The sequence below is a fragment of the Tamandua tetradactyla genome, chromosome 6 (assembly GCF_023851605.1).
Source record: "Tamandua tetradactyla isolate mTamTet1 chromosome 6, mTamTet1.pri, whole genome shotgun sequence".
Classification (NCBI taxonomy): Eukaryota; Metazoa; Chordata; class Mammalia; order Pilosa; family Myrmecophagidae; genus Tamandua; species Tamandua tetradactyla.
This window is the reverse complement of record NC_135332.1, coordinates 147369975-147387950: the sequence shown is the minus strand read 5'-3', so window position 1 is coordinate 147387950 and position 17976 is coordinate 147369975. Positions and strand designations below refer to the sequence as shown.

At 42.2% G+C, this 17976-nt stretch overlaps 1 pseudogene; it reads left to right on the top strand.

Annotated features, from left to right (window-relative positions):
- Window positions 1-6180: 6180 nt before the first annotated feature.
- Window positions 6181-6670, top strand: LOC143686854 (ubiquitin-conjugating enzyme E2 C pseudogene; annotated as a pseudogene).
- The last annotated feature ends 11306 nt before the right edge of the window (window positions 6671-17976 follow it).

The following is a 17976-nucleotide window of genomic DNA, read 5'->3' as shown; positions in this document are numbered from 1 at the left end:
TCAGATAGAACATTCCTGAAGGAGCCCCCGGCACAAACTTCTTTCCTTTGAGGGACTGTTTGCACCTAATATTTTTCTTGTCGGTTTATTTGTTAACTATCTGTCCACTCGCTCCAGAGTGTGAATTCTAAGAGGTCTTTGTCGGGTCTGCCTTGTCCGTTGCTGCAGTATCCCAGCATCCCGGAGAGTATCTGACAGAGCAGGCGTCTAATACTTGTTTAATGAATGAATGAATGAATGGCTCAACTCTGCTTATTATAGATTTATACTTGATAAAAGAAGCATAACACAGTTTTATAATGGAAACAATGGCAAATGCAATTTCATTAATGCTTTTTGAAACACGTAACTTTTTGGAACGCATCTATGACATTTTGGGGTATGTTTTATTAAGGAGTTAAGACTTTAAGGTGGAGCCTAAACAAGCCGGTTTCGGTCTTCTAGAGAAACCATGGAGCTACTTCTTATGCCACTAGATAGTGGTCCCTCCATTGTGTGAATTAAAGCAGAAGGTAAAGTTTAGGAAAGGAAACCCACAAAGCCCCACACAATTACACTGAGTGTGTAAGAGGCCATATGCATCGTGATTACAAGCATAGATTTGAGTGTCAGACAGAGTTGAGTTTTACTTCCACATCTTATCCTTAGCTTTGTGTTTCTGGCTTGCTACTTTTAGCTGTGTGACCTTGGATAAGTCACTTAAACTCTCTGTGCTTCATTTGCAAAATGGGAATAATAATGTGGTTAGGATTAAATGAGTTAACACATAGAAACCATTTGGAGCTGTGTCTGACATATAATTAGCACTTGTAAAGCATCATCTAAGCATGAGCTACTTTTATTTGTTAGAATCGGGTTTGTTGATAGGAGAAACTTCAAGAATACCAAAGTTTTTTTCATTTCTTTTTGCTTTCGTTTTTTTTAATCTCAAGTCAAATATGTCAGAGGTAGCCCAGGACTGATAGAGCAGTTCCAGAGTTATTGGGGACCAAGTTTCCTCTGTCTTTCTCAACCACCATCTAACCCCATAGTTTATATCCTCAAAGTCCAAGATGAGATGGCTGCCAAAGCTGCTGTCACCATGCCAGCATTTCAGGCATCAGGAACGTGTGGGAATCCCAGAAAGTCCATGTGGAGCTTCAACTGACATCTCATTGGCTAAAACTTACACCCGCAAGGGACACTGGGAGATGTGGTCTTTTCACTGTATTCATTGCCTACCCAAATAAAATTGGTGTTTGCTGTTAGTAAGTAAAAAGGGAAAATGGATACTGTGCCTTGCGCAAGTTATTTAACTTCTCCAAACTTCAGTAGTTTTCATTTGTAAAACGGGAACCATAGTACATACCTCACATACCTGTCCTGAAGGTTACATGAAGTACAGCCTGAAAAATGCCAGCACAGGGTTTGACACAATAAACATTAGTTGTTATCATAAGAAGGGGAATGAAATGAATCTCTGAATGCGTTTAGAAATAAAGTACACAAGACCAAATGGAACAAAGCGAAGAGAAAATATCCTTCCAAAAAGTAACAATTTCAGAAAGAAACCTCTTTATCTACAAATTTCTTCTAAACTTTCACTTCCTCTTCATTTCAACTGATTCTCAGTTGACAAAGTTCCAGTTTTAATACATATGTGCTTTGCTTCTTACAAAGGGTCACTGTGTCAGAGTGGGCTGTTCTGGATCTTTCCAGTCTCACCTACCATCCAACTCTGTCCAACTGTGTCCAGTGTTCTAGACCAGTGGCTTGTAAACCTGACTGATCCTAAGACTCACTCACGAGGAGAGCACTGCATAAATACAGACTCGCAAGCCCCATCCTGGGAATCAAACTGAACAAACTTCTGTTTCTGCCTCAGTTTTGTCAAACCCTTCAGGTTTTCTAGACTAAATTATTCAGTGACTTGAATGTTTAAAGAATTCAAATGCATTTTGAAACACAAACATGTATGGAAGATTACTAAAAGCCAGGTACTGTTCCTAGCATTTCACATATACGAACTCATTTAGATACCACTAGTCTCCTTCAGGCAGATCAGGAAACTGAGGCACAGAGAGAAGAGGCAACTTGCCCAAGGTCACACAGCTAGTCAATGGGGAGCTGGGATCCAAGCCCAGACAGCCTGGCTTCAGAGCCTGTAAGTTTAAATTCTATCCTGTACCATTCTCCTATCTATAGTGAACAGTTAAGGCCACTGCATACAAATGACTAAATAAATGTGGACAGTCTCCCTGTATCTATTAAGTAAATTACAAGATATTCTTTATCGTCATCCATTTTTCCCACAAAATACGTCTGTTATAAAACTATTTCAAGGCAGACATCAAATATGGTGTTGAAACTATATGTTTATCTGTGCATATGTATAGTATGATTCTATTTTTGTAAAGAGACATATCTGTGCACCTGTATTATATGTGTACACACTGTTTATGCTCCAGAAAGTCTGGAATAAAATATAGCAAAGTATTCTGGGTGGTTAGACTAGGGAGGACATTTACTTTTCAAAAATTTGTCTGCAATGAACATTTGAATTCTGTCTAACAAAAAAATTCCTAAAATTTAAAAAGAAGGTATTTTACATATTTAGGGGCAATAACAATGTAAAATAATAAATATTCCCTGTTTCCTCAGACAGCCACACAAGCCCTTTATTTAAAAGTCCTCCTTGTAAGGCCCTTTAAAAAGAAATCTGAGGGCGGTGCGACGGTGGCTCAGTGGCAGAATTCGCGCTTGGGAGAACTGGGTTTGGAAAAATAAAAAGAAATCTGAGTGAAATACTGAATAACTGGTGTGTTTGGGTGATGGCCGAGGCTGTTGGTTTTGGAGTCTAACCATGTGAGTAAAGTCTGGTGGTGAAGCTTCCTTCCTTAGAGCCATCTAGACGGGTCCCTGAACTGCCCAGCTCACTCCCTTGTCTGTGTAAACGTTCCGGGGCCCATGCTTTTAGCAGGACTGAACACCTGTATCCAGGTTTATGTGATAGTTACTGTGAGCAAGGGTCTGTCGTCCTCAGAATACAATGTAAAGTTCTTAAGTGCCAATCACTGGCATTTTATTTTGGGTTAATAAGATTCTAAATAATTTACTAATTAGAGTTCAACATCCATTCTTGTGATGAGATGTGAGGAATGGAAAAACTTAGCCTATCCCCAAGGATCGAGCTGAAGTTGGTTTATGGCATTATTTCCATATGATTCCCGTTCACTGTATGTATATATATATCACCTGGGAGAGGTGATCACCTGAACTCTGGTTTATGATCTTCTGAACTTTCTGTTTTCCAGAGCCCTGATTTACCTGCAGTTGTACCTGGCCTGACCTCCCTTTCTGCCGTCGCTGAGGTCAGCTGTCTCCATCCTGCCCTTGGCCAACCCCATCTCATGTCCATCAGTGGCTCCTCTTAAACCTGTTCTCCTTACTCCACCTTGATTAGCCATCCACTTTCTCCTTGTCTCCAGGCTCTCCTTCTGTTTATAAACGTGCTCCAATCTCCTGTCACCGTGAAAAGTAATCAAAAATTTAATAACCTTGGTTTCATGTTCTCTCACAACTGTCACATTTCTAGACTCCCAGCTTCTTTAGTGGTCAGGAGTTTGGATTTTGGAAACTTTATGATCCAGCTCTGCACTTCTAACTGGGTGACCTTTGGTGTTGCTTTACCTCTCTGTGTCTCAGTTTCCTCAGCTGTAAAATGAGGCTAAGGATAGTATCTACTCTTAGGTGGCTGTGAGAACTAAATGTATTAACAAAGAACCCTGCTGCATAGGAGATGGTCAAGACATGTTAACTATTATCTGAGTCTACTTCCTCCCCATCCTTTCAATCCTCATTATGCCAGAACCTGGCTCAGTCCCTCCCGTTGCTGAGAAACTGCTTAGTAAAGGTCACCAATGACCTCGTACTTGGTATTTTCAGCCTTGCCTCTCTGACCCCTTGTTGCGTTTGACATTATGGGTTTCTTCCTCCTTCCTGAAACTCTCCATTCCCTCATTGACTGCCACTTCCTGCTGCACATAACTTACCCTAGTTAAAGTGAATAAACACACACACACACACACACACACACAAATGCCTAGGGAGGTTTTCCTCACCTCTAAGCCTTTGCTTTTGCTGAAATGGCACCACCACCATTGCCACGGAAGGCCCTTCCTCATTATTCCTGACCTCCAAAGCCCAACACCTAGTTTCCTCCTCACCCTTCAGCTTCCCTGACTTCTACTTCCCCTTTAAGACCTAGCTCAGGCCTCACTTCCCCAGGAATCCCTTCTTAGCAGCTTTCTTCCGCCAAAGCTGGGTTAGGTGCCCCTTCCATGTGCTATCACTGCACCCATGTCATGTACCTACCACACTGTAGTGTATTTCTGTCTGTTTCCCCAAAGTTACTTTGAGCACTTCAGGGTCAGTGTCATTTCTTATTCTTTGTATTTCCAGCACTTGACGTGGTGCCAAATACAAAGTAGGTACTCAGGAAATGTTATAGGATTAATTAATTATCACCACAATCATTTGTAACCCCTAGATCTTAGGTAGTGTCTTGGTGCTAGAATGCAATGCAACAGAAATCGGTTGGCTTTTACAATGGGGATTTATTAGTTTGCAAATTTACGGCAATGAAAGCATCCATATTAAAGCATCAATAGGAGGATAGCGTCTCCAAAGAAAGGTCACTGGCATTTGAGATTCGTCTGTCAGATAGCAAGGCACATAGACGGGAACTGCTGGTCCTTTGCTTCCAAGTTTTGTTGCTCTCAACTCCTGTTTCCTCTAAGCACTCTCTGGGTGTTTTCTCTCTCTTACCCTCATAAAGGATACCAGTAAAGGGATTAAGTTCCACCTTGAGCCCTGATACTGTCTCAAACATTAGAGCCTCCCAAGTCAATAGGCCAAGCCCTTGATCTTGAGGCTTGCTCTTGTGAAGCTTAATTATGTAGCAAAGAAGCTTAGTCTACCTATAGTTATGCCTAAGAATTATTTCCTGAGAACCTCTTTTGTTGCTCAGATGTGGCCCCTCTCTCTCTCTAAGCCCAACTCTGCAAGTAAAATTATTATCCTCCCTGCTATGTGGGACATGGCATCCAGGGGTGAAAGTCTCCCTGGCCACATGGGATATGACTCCCAGAGATGAGGCTGGCCCTGGCACTATGTGATTGACAATGCCTTTCTGACAAAAGGGGGGAAAGAATTGTAAAAAGTTAGGTATCAGTGGCTGAGAAAGTTCAAATAGAATCAAGAGGCTACTCTGGAGGCTACTCTTATGCAAGCTTCTGCTAGATATAGCCATTTATAGCAAGGTTTGCAAAAACCCAACCCAAACCATTTCTGAAGAACCCTAAAGAACATCTGGGGTTCTATCTAAGATTCTACAAAAATTTTACACGCTAAGATTACTTTCCAGAAACCTACAATGGTTCTGGATTGTTCTTAGGCCAGGTAAGCCCTGAAACCCAGAGGGGCCAGCCTCTCCACAACATCAACTAGTTCCATCCCCCATCCCATATAATTGACAGCCCTTTCCAACATGAAAAATTAGAATGGTCATAGCCCAAATACCCCTAAGGATTGGGAGAAAGATCAAAGAAGAAGGTGGACTTAATACAGAGAAGATAGGCTTTAACAAATGAGTATGACTGCTGAATCATTATACTGATATTTCTTTATGTCTCCAGTGTCTTAGAGCAGCTGTAAGGAAAAACTTAAAATTGTGGAGTTGTAACTCATACCGTGCTATGAAATCTGTTCTACAACTAATTGTTGCAGTGTGCTTTGAAATTTATTGCCTTTTTTGTATATATGTTATTTTCACAATTTAAAAAAAAAAAAAGACGCACCTTGAATGGGCTGGGTCATATCTCAGTTGCACCAATAGGTCCCACCCACAATCAGTCTGCACCCACAGGGATGGGTTAAAAGAACATGACTGGTCCTATATTCTGGAACATCTAGAAGGAAAGATCTGAGAGGATCATATGGTAGCCCATGACAGACTCTGGGATCTGTCCTGTAACCACTTGTTAAAGAGTGCTTTGAAAACCATTCCTTTTTTATTTCTTTGCTTTGTATATATGTTATACTATACGATAAAAAAAAAAAAGGCTTTTAAAACAAAAAAGAACATGGCTGGAGTTGCAGTCGGGTTCTCCAAGTTCCTGTCTCCCTGCCAGCACTACCTGGATGGCCTGCCGGAACCACAATCCAGCTGCTGGCAAGGCAGCCCAGCCCAGTGGGGGCACCACCCAGGGGTCTGTGGCCAAGAGACTCCAGTAGGAGTTAATGACCCTCATGATGACTGCCTTCCCTGAATCAGACAACCTTTTCAAGTGGGTGGGGACCATCCATGGAGCAGCTGGCACAGTGTATGAAGACCTGAGGTGTGAGCTCTCTCTAGAGTTCCCAGTGGCTACCCCTACAAGGTGCCCACAGTAAAGTTCCTTCTGCTCCGCTGCCACCCGTGTGGACAGCCAGGGTAACATCTGCCGGGACAAGTGGTCTGCCTTGTACGATGTCAGTACCACTTGCCGCTCCATCCAGAGCCTGCTTGAAGAGCCAAATATGGAAAGTGCTTTGAACACACATGCTGCCAAACTCTGGAAAGAAACCCACAGCCTTTAAGAAGTAACTGCAAAAGACCTACTCAAAGCATGTCTCCAGGCAAGAGCCCTGACACAGGCTGTCCAGCCTTTCTCTTTGTGTTGTCTTTTGATTTTTTTCCTTAGATGGGCTGTCCTTTCTTTCATAGAGATGGTATCATTTTTGTTTTGTTTCTGTTTTTAGAATTAAATCTCTTTTGCCCTTGTGATGAATATATTAATTAAATAAGTGCATTAAGAAAAAAAAATAGGGCGGGCCACGGTGGCTCAGCGGCAAGAACGCTTGCCTGTCATGCCAGAGGACCCGGGTTCGATTCCCGGTGCCTGCCCATGTAAGAAAATAAAAATAAAAAATAACTTTTTTGGGGTACATAACCAGCACAGGTAATAAGCTATGGAGCAACTAGATTTTCAGGGAGTCAGGGGGTTAGAAAGAAATCAGAAGCAAGAAAATAAAAACTGCATAAGGTTTGACAATGCTTGATGAGAAAGTTAGGGGAGACTGGCAGGGTTTGGCAGGAGTAGAGGAGGGGCAAAAAACTCTCAAAATGGAGAAAGAGCAGGGCCTGTCCAAACGCAGGCTCCAGCTTCCCCCAGACCACAAGATTGCTAGCTAAATGGAATGCAGAAGAAATGTTTTTTAAAAAAAGTATATTCACATTCCTTCTTGCTTCTTTCAAAGAAAAAAGGAGTTAAAACTATATTGCTTGGGGTGATGTGATGGTGGCTCAGTGGCAGAATTCTCACCTGCCATGCCAGAGACCTGATTTCCGGAGACCTCAGCCCATGCAAATAAACAAACTATATTGCCTGAAAATGTCCTTCCAAATACATGCTCACTATGTATCTTGATGCAAGAAAAATGAGAAAGAAAAAAATTTTTGTTTTCAACAACTTGGGGAAATTTAGAATATTCTCTGCAGGCTATCTATTATGTACTTGTGGGCATGTCTTTTGTAAGCCAACATATTACACTGTCACACACAGAACCCAAAGAATATTCGGATTTTTAGTACTTTTGTTATCACTATTTTTGCCTCTGATATTAGTAATTGTTAAGCAAAATTCACCATTCACCATTTCTAGAATCAATCGTTGCCTAACGAGTATAAAGCATTGAGCAGAAGTACTAACAATTAAGCTTTAAAAAATCAGAATCTGCTGTTCTGAAAACTAGTAAAAAAGGTGTGTGTTATTGCCCCCCAGATAACTTGTCCATGTTCATTAACTACAGATAGTGAACTTTTCTTTAGACAATTACTACTCCAAAAATTTTATTTGAGGAGGTAATATAATCTTTGTAAAAACAGAATAAGATGGGTATTGCTTTTTGGAAAATACAAAATCAGAAACTTAGGAAACTCATATTCTTAGCGATTTATTTATATTGCCAAATGGTAAAACCCTAGATACTTAAAAACCTGGCTCTGAAGCCAATTAACCAGCAAACAGCCTTGCCAAATGCATTGAATTAGCTGTTTTAAGTCATTAAGTATATGACACTTATATACTTAAGCCAAAAGAAAAATGTCGGGAGCCACTACCAATTGAAAGTCAATCAGACAAGACAATAAAACAAGTTTACGTGGGACACATAAAGTTAGTTGTTTTAAGTGTATTTAGGAAAAATAATTTGATTTTTTATAAATAATTTATGAAAACTAATTTTCTCTACCATGAAAATTATAAAGGTAAGGTAAAGTATGTACCATATTTCCTGTCTGAGTGAATTTAGACTTCTAACAGTCTCTAACCTAGCTTTCCTCTGTTCCGTTTTTAAAATATCCTTCACTATCTCTTTTGTTATATGAGTAAAACCTTTTACAATGATCTGTATTTGTATTTATATTCTTCAGGAAATTTGTTACCAAATTCTTGTACGGTTTACTGTAAAAACTGAGGATATTACTAGAAGATCAACTATTTTGTTTTTTATGCCTCAGAGATTCATTCCTTCTCAAATAGTCACCAAAGAACTCAAGACCTAATAATATGATACATAAAAAAACCTATGATCTAAATAATCATGTTAGTGCTTTGAAATTTTAATCTGTATTAACTGTAATAAATTCAAAATTAAAAATCTAAAAAAAAAATCAGAATCTTCGATTTTTTTTAAACTAGTACACTTGCATGGTTTGAAGTTCATGATACAAACAAGTGTACAATAAAAAGCTTTTCTTCCACTCTGTCCTTTTAGAGACATGGTTATACCAAAAAATGCATGCATACACACATGGGAAAGAATGAATGTGATGCCCACTGCACAGCATACAAAAAAATGCTTACATACAGACCCATTTTAATTTTTTCCCCACTGCTCTCTTTTTCCTATATCCAGTGATAATTCTGCACCTTGCTTTTCCACTTAACAATTTTTTTTTTTAATTTTCTGTTTTCACTTAATCTAGCTTTGGAAAGTGTTCCATATCAGCACATAAAGGAATTGCAGTTGGCTGAATTAGGTACCCCAACAAACACATGTTCTTAATCCTAACCTGCATCCCTGTAGGTGTGAACCCACTGTAAATAGGAACTTATGAAAATCTTATTTTTTTAGTTAAGATGTGCCCAACTGAACCAGGATGAGCCTTAATCTGATTATTGGAGGCCTTATAAAAAGGATCTGGGAAGTCATAGCAGCCAGAAAGAAGAAGACATTGACACATGAAGCCAAGGAACTGCAAGGACTGCCAGCAGCCAGCACCAGAATGCCGAATTGTTTGGGGAGAAATCATTCCTTGCTGAGTTCTTGATTTTGGACTTCTAGCTTCTGAAAACATGAGTCAGTAGGTTCCCATTGTTTAAGCCAACCCATTGTGTGATATTTGTCATAGCAGCCTGGCTAACAAGAAGGAACTATCTCATTTTATTTGTTTACATCATATAGATATACCATGATTTATTTAACCAGTTCTGTACTCAAGGACTTTTAAGTTATTTCCAATATCTTGCTACTCAAACACTGATATAATGAATAACATTTATATGCATCATTTTGTACATGTGCCAGAATATTTGTATCATAAATCCAAAAAAATGGATTAACTGAACCAAAAGCTATGTTCATTTGTAAACATTGCTGAAGTTCTCTCCACGGAGGTTGTACCAATCTACCCTCCCCACCAGTTTCCTTGTATCTCCAACAGCAGCAGCAGACTTTCCAGAATTTGTGAATTTGGAAGGTAAAGAATGGCCTCTCAATATAGTTCTTGCTTGTGTTTTTCCTATTATGAGTACAGTTGTACCTTTTTTTTTTTTTGAGTCCTTGGTGTCCTCCATGATTTTCTCTCTCAGCATAAAATAATAACAAAACAAAAATGACACATAACATTTGTAGGGTAATTTACCCAACTACTTTACAGGCATTCCCTTTAAGCCCTCACCATGGGGAAATTGAGGCTTAGAAAGTTTAAGCAGCTTGCCCAAGTTTTCACAGCAGTCATTAGCAAATCTAGGGCTTAAATGCAGGTCTCTTTGTCCACAAAGCCTATGTTCTTAAAACCTAGGCAACTTACAATTATGCCCGAGTCACCCCAGAGACCCTCTTTTGTTGCTCAACTGTGGCCTATCTCTCGGCAGGAAAACTCACTGCCTTCCCTACTACGTGGGGCATGACTCCCCGGCAACGTGGGACAGGATTCCGGGGATGAGCCGGGACCCGGCATCATGGGACAGAGAAAGCCTCCTTGACCAAAAGTCAGAAGAGAAATGAAACAAAATAAAGTTTCAGCAGCTGAGAGATTTCAGATAGAATTGAGAGGTCATTCTGGAGGTTATTCTTATGCTTTATAATAACATCTCTTTTTAGTTTTTAGTGTGTTAGAATGGCTGGAAGGAAATACCAGAAACTGTTGGACTGTATTCCAGTAGCCTAGATTCTTGAAGACAATTGTATAACTATATAGCTTTTACAGTGTGACTGTGTGATTGTGAAAACCTTGTGGCTGACCCTCCCTTTATCCAGGGTATGGACAGATGAGTAAAAAATGACAATAAATAAATTAAAAATGGGGGGGCGGTGTTAGGGGCATGGGATGTTTTGAGTGTTCTTTTTCATTTTTATTCTCATATGTATTTTTTTTTGGAATAATAAAAATGTTCAGAAATTGATTGTGGTGATGAATATGAATGCACAACCATACGATGATACTGTGAACCACTGATTATATACCTTAGATGATTATATGGTATGTGAAAATATCTCAATACAAATTGCATTAAAAAAACCAAATAGGCTGTTCAACGGGGATGGCTCCAGTGTCCAAGCCCTGGCTCAGTTCGGGGACATCAGCGGCACAGTCGCCTCCTCTCCTTCAGCCTGACCTCACGCTGCAGTTCCAGGCACCTCCAGGGCCCCCAAACCGGGCCTGGGCCAGGGCTTTGTGCTGCACTTCTGAGAGGTCCCGAGGAACGACATGTGCCCCAAGCTGCCACCTCCAGAGTGGGGCTGGAGGACGGCGGCCCACAGGACCTGATCCAGCTCACAGGGCTCATTTTACCAGTGAGAGCTGGGCCACGAGCTGCTTGGGTCCGATGTACCCGCCTGCCAGAACATCCTGACCTGTGCTGACCCCGGGAAGATCACACTGCCTTGGTCGCCAGCTTCCCTGGGGGCTCCCATGTCCAGTACTGCTGTCTGCAGGGGGGAAGCCTGGAGGGGGCCACGGTCCTCACCTGCTACAGCCAAGACACAGGCACATCCAAGTGGAGTGATTGGGTCCCCAAGTGCGCCCTGAAGTACAAGCTATGCCTGAACCCTGGGGTTCCAGAGAATGGCTGCCAGACGTTGCACAAGCATCACTACCAGACAGGCATGTCCCTGAGCGTGTTTTGCTGTGAGGGCTTTGAGCTCATTGGCGAGGTCACCATCGCCTGTGTACCTGGCCACTCTTCGCCATGGACCACCCAGCCCCCATTCTGCAAAGTGGCCTATGGGGAGCTCCTGGACAACTGAAAACTGGAAGTGACCCAGACCACAGACCTGTCCTGGCAGCTGGAAGGTGGGAAGTTGGACTTGACCATTCTGCTGCCCCTAGGCTGGCCCACTGTCCTTGGCAGTGGCATTTACATATACTACACCAAACTGCAGGGAAAATCCCTCTTTGGCTTCTCGGACTTCCACTCCTTCAGTCCCATCACTGTGGAGTCGGACTTCAACAACCCACTGTATGAAGCTGGGGATACACAGGAATATGAAGTTTCCATTTTATCCTCAGGATGGAGGCTGCAGGACCCAGGATGCCCCTCCCCTCTTCCTTCTGAGCAGGGTAGAGTACAAGATCTAGTCGCTGACTCCTGGTTCTCCTCCTCCCTGGCTTTCATAGCCCTGGAGACCCTTCGTATATAAACCAGCATCCTGCTGCTCAAAGCTTCCTCTTCTCAGTTGCCAACTCATGGACCTGCCCTCACCCTCCATGCCCATCACTGGCTTTTGGACCCTGGGAGGGAAATACAGCTCCCCTGCAATCCTCTAGCCCAGAGCACCCCACAAGGACTGCCCCATCACCTTGAGACTCTATTGATCCCTTGACCACAAAGGCTCTGCTCCTCCCAGATGCCCAAGGCTTAACTCCTGGGCCTTGGAGGATCAGAAGAAGGTGGATGAAGGGGAGAACTGGGACAAGGCGCCTGCCCCCTTCCTACAGCCTCCAACTCACAACCTCTCCACCTCTGCTTCTGGATTTTTGTTTTTGAACAATAAACAGAAAGTCACCATTAAAAAAAAAAGCTAAACAAAAAGAAGTAGGCAACTTCATCTGAACAACAACAAAGATTGAGGCCCTCAGGCATCAATTCTCTGATTCCCTCCCTGAAATTCCAAAACAAAAAGTAGTTTGTTAATGTCTTTTCACATTCTTTCCTCCTTTTGAGCTGTGCTCTAAGGGGATCCAGTGAAATGAGACTCAAGCCAACTGGAGGCTCCCAGAAATGCAGCCACATGAGAGGAGTAGTTGGCATTTGAATGGGTACTAGTTCACGAACTATTCTTTCCTAGTAGCAATTCAGACTTACAAGTGAGGAAGACACTTGTCAAAGAAGCAAGGAAGTTCATCTATTCAGCAAATATTTGTTAAGCACTTACTAGATAATAGGCACTATTCTATGCACTGGGGACACAGCAATGGAAACAACAGACCATGGCCCTACTCTCTTAAAATTTTACATTCCAGCAGACACTGAATAAACCAGAAGACAAGAAAATACTTGATAGAAAATATTTGATAGTGATAAGTGCTAGGCAGAGCACTTGAGTAAAGAATGACTACTTTGGATTGGTTTTTTGGTGGCCTCTCTGAGGAGATGCCAGTTACATTGAAAAGTAAAGTGACATGAGGGAACCAGCTATGAAGTTCAGGGGAAGAGCATTCCAGATAGAGGGAACAGCCAGTGTAAAGGTCTCAAGTTGGGAACAGGGTGGTGCATCTGCAGAAGGGAGAGGCTCACAGATGGAAGAAAGAAAGTTCTTGCAGAAGCTGGAGTGGTAAGTAGGTACTGACAGCTCCCATGGGGCTCTGGGAACCAGGAAAGAGAACCTGGGTTGTACTATGTCCAATGGGAAGCCATGAGAAGTTTTAAACTGGGAGACATAGTCTGATTTATATATTTAAAACATAAATCCTCTGCAGGAGAAGAAAAGATTATAGAGAGACAAGAGAATAAATAGAGAGACCCCGTGGAGGCTATCAAAGTGGCTTGCACCAGAGACCACAAAGGCTTGGACAAAACTTGAACCATGTTTGCTTCTCAAACTTTAGAGGGTGCCAGAATCACTGGGAGAGCTTGTTAAACACATATTGCAGGGCCTCATCCCCACAGTTTCTGATCTTATTGGTTTGGGGTAAATCCCAAGATTTTGCATTTTTAATAAGCTCCAGAGTGATATTGATGCTGATGTTGCTGGCTTGCAAACTATACTTTGAGTACCTTTCCACTAGACTGGAAGTGAAAGAAGTGGACAGATTTCAATATGTTTTGGAGGCAAGGTCAGCAGGATTTACTAAAGGATTGCTTCTGGGGACAAACGAAAGAGAAGAATCAAGGATGATGTAGGGTTTTTGATTAAGCAACTGAGGGAGTGATTACTAACATATTTTGAGAGAGGAAAATGGAAGGACAGGCAGATTGAAGGGAAGAAAATAAAGAGTTCTGGTTTAGACTCTGTAATAATTAGTTTCAGGTGTCAGCTTGTCCAGGTGATGGTACCCAGTGCTGCTGTGGATTTAAATAATCAGCATGTGAATTTCATCTAAGGCTATTTAAATTTGCAGAAGGAGCGTGCCTTCTGCAATGATTGAGGCTTAAAAAGAAGTCAGAAGAGAGAGAAGCAGCTCAGTACAGGTCAGCACATTTCTGAGCCAGCTCAGACTCAGATGTTTGGAGATGCAGAAAGGAATTGCCCCAGGTTAGCCGTTTGAACCCAGAAGGGAGGGAAGGTCAGCAGACATTGCCTTATGCCTTCCCATGTGACAGAGAAAGCCAGAGGAAGGCCAGCTGCCTTTCTTCTGAAGAACTGTAAATTTGTAACTAAATAAATCCCCTTTATAAAAGGGATCCATTTCTGGTGTATTGCATGCCAGCAGTATTAGCAAACTAAAACAGACATGTTGAGTTTGAGATGCCTGTAGGGGGTCCAAGTGGAAATTTGTTAGTTATGTGGTGGGGAGTTCAGGGGTATCAGAGAGAGGTCAGGACTGGGGAGAGCTCAACATAAAAATGAAATTCATCTGGTGAGATGAAATTTGTGGGACTGGGTGAAAGGGTGTGCTTAGAGAAGAAAAGGCACCTGGGACAGAGCACTGGGCGCCCAACATCTAGAGGTCAGGAGGAGGAGCGGAGTTAGAGGAGTAGGAGAACAACCAGGGGAATTGACTGTTACTGACATCAGGTAGAGAGAGACTTTCAAGGAGAAAATGATCAGCAATGCCCCAAGGCGCAATCTGAGAGATCCATAGAGCAATGGGAAAAGGGAGCCAGCAAAAGTGACTGAAGAACTTTGTGAGTATTCATAAACCTTTGTCACCTCAACTGGTTTCTTCATTCATTCTGATTAGCCATCAACTCAGAAAAGAGAGGGCTCCCAAGCTTTTATTTTGCGACAGTAAAGGAGGTGGAAACCTCAGATATGGCATCTCATTCCCTAGCTGGTCTGAAGTCCTGGAGTGGCAGCAGTGTTTGAAGAGAGAAACAGAATGGGTTTGGGGATTTGTGCCTGGAAAAGGAGAATCCAGGTAGGATGTTATCTTAGCATTCAGAAATGACCCTGGATGATCTCTGAAGGCCTGTAAAGTTCTGGAAACGTCTTCACTTTTGTCTCAAAGAAACAAGCATCTTGATTCCTATCCAAGAGCAATTCCTCACCCAGTGTTTGTGAGCCCTGGGCGGCCTGCTGAGGCTGAGCTCTGGCTCCAGCGACCGTCTCCTCCCTCGTCTGTATTTTTGAAGGCTTCCTCCAGCCTGGCTCCTTCCCCTCAGACTACAATAATGCCCCTCCAACCTAAAATAAAGCTCAGTTCCTCCACCCTTCCTCCACTGCAGCTACTGCTTTCCTTGCTTTTACCCTAAGCTTCCTACACTGATGCTCATGCTTCCTTTCTTTCTCGTTGGCACCCACTGGAATTTGGCTTCTGTTCCTGCCACTGTCTCAAAACCATGACCACCTCCAAACTATCAAACACAAGGCATCTCTCTACTGCATTTCCCACAATGGCACCCCACCCCTGCTGGGAATCCTTCTCTCAGGGCCCTCACCATCTCACGCAAACAGAGTATCCAACTCGCCCTCATTGTGGCCTCAGGGGTCCCTGATCCCCCGAGTTCCATGGCTGGCCTTCTCGTCTCCCTCTTTGCACCTTCTTGTATGCTTCCTGATCACCTGGTCATGAACTGATGACTTCCAAATTGCACTGACATTTGCAGCTGCCTAGGCGGCATTTTGATGCCCTGTAGTCATGTCAAAATGTCCAGAACCAACCTCAGCTTCGTTTTCCCTTGATGAATGTATATTAATCACATTTGTTGAATGAGCAGCCCACTCAACACCTTTTGCCACTTCTGCTTCTTTATGTATTTTTTTAAATGTTAAATAAAACATGAACACCTCCTCTCCTTCTGTCTGGGTTAGTGGGGTCACCTCACACCCTCCTGTTTTGCTACTCCTAATTGATCACCCAGTCAACAGTTGATCACATTGATCACCCTTGTTGATTCATCTTCCATGTTTCTATACTTTTTCTTCTTTGCTCCTTTCCATTCCTATGCTCTTGCTAGTATCCTCTCTCCAGCCAACTAACAAAATAGCCTAACTCAGTGATTCTCAAAGCTGGCTACAAATTAGAATCCTCTGAAAGATTTTAAAAATCCTGACACCCAGGGTGGTGTGAAGGTGCTCAGTGGCAGACTTCTCACCTGCCATGCCAGAAACCCAGGTTCAATTCCCGGTGCCTGCCCATGCAGAAAAAAAAAAAAAATCCTCACACCCAGGTCCCACCCCAGACTAATTAAATCAGAATCTCTGGAGGTGAGGCTAAATCACAGGTACTCTTAAAATCTCTACAGATAATTATAATGTACAGCCTGATTTGAGGACCACAAATGGTTTCTTTCTCCAGTATCCAGTGGTTTCTCCTAAAAATTAAAATAAAATAAAATCTGAGCTTAACTCTTCCCTGCTTTAAAATTTTAGATGATTTCCTATATCTTTCAGCAGAGTTCTTAACTTGGATCCAGTTGCAGGGGATCTGTGAACCCCATTAAATTATACATAAAGTATTGTATATAGGGAGGAGAGTTGGAGTAAAAAAAAAAAAAAGGTATCAATGCAGGAATAAAAAAAAGATAAAGAAATATTAGCTGGGTAGTTACTCAACACTCACTGTGTGCCAGGTGCTCTGCTAAGCACTTTACATACTCTAGTTTATTAATTCTCAAAACTAACCAATGAGTCCGATTATTGCCTCCATTTCGTGGATGATGATTGAGTAACTTCCTCAAGTCAGTAAGCCTTGGAGTCTGGATTCATACCCAACTAATCTCCTCCTTACAATCTGCTTGGTTTGCAGGATTAATCCAAATCCTTGAGCACAGAACCAAGGCCTCCATCATCTCCCTAATCTAATGCAGTTCTCTCCCCAACCCATGCTAGCCACCCACAGCTTCTCAGCACTCTGAGCAAAGCAAGCTGTGCATACCTGTGCATACCTGTCCCTCCCCGCCCCAACTCCCACCCCCACCCCCAAACATGCTGTAGCCTCTACCTGGAATGGCCTCACTTTACTTTCCTGCCAGGCAGCATCCTACTTACATTTCAAAGCTCAGCATAAATGCCCCTTCAGCTCTCTGAAGGTGTTTCTCCCCTCCCCCACTTTCCCAGAAGTTGCCCTCTAGCATCTTCTTATAGATAACGGTGTTCATGGCTCACCCCTAAACTGCGTCCTCCTCATCTCTGGTCCCCACATCTTGCAGTGCCCTGGACCATAGGAGAGGCTCAATGAGCATTTGTTGAAAATCATATAATTGAAGTGTGCTTTCTACATATGAGGGAGTTCCCCGTTCCTAAATTTGTTTTAATAACGATGTTTAGGACGCTCTTCTATTGCCAGGATGTTTCTACCAAACTTATAGGGTTATTGTTATGACGAGATAAAATAGTAATTTAAAAGCACTTTGCATTGTTCAACAGACTATGAAAAAGAAAGCCTGATTATTGACTAACTCTCTGCTCACATTCAGCCGCTAACGGACCATTATGAATTTCAGGAAATGCAGATTTAACAGTCACCAGCTACATGCCTTTTTAAAAGGCTGTCATCGGATTGGCATCTCCTGCCCTGAAACAAACAATTTCCTCATTGCTGTGGCATTCCACACAGCTGAAAGAGCCACCCAGGAATGCGCTATTGAATTTATACTTAAATTAGTTTTGTAAAAAATGTCTCAAGTGTCTTGAGAAGTTCAAACAAAATTGCTTTTCCAGAGATGAGAAAAGAGAGCGATGAGAAGTGCAGTTATACATGCTCATTACGGAGCTTCCTCATTTTGAGAGGATCCTATTAAGCTGAACTTAAAATTAGCAGTTGGGAATGAATGAGATAAAATTTGCCTTTTAATGAAATTATCACGTTGTGGCAGATTCGTGATGTTTGATGTATTCTCATTTTTAATGTTCTCATGCTTGCTAAATATTGTTAAAGGTTACCCTAACTTGCCCCATTTGCTAATGAAAGATTGTGAGTTTTCATTTATGTGGAGTTATTTCAAGTCCAATCCTATAGTCTAGTGCCAGAAAAAGATCATTAAACTGATGATGACATATCTAAAGCATCATAAAGTATGAGGCAGTTGGCAACTCACCAGAGAGAGAGAAAGAGAGAAATGAGAA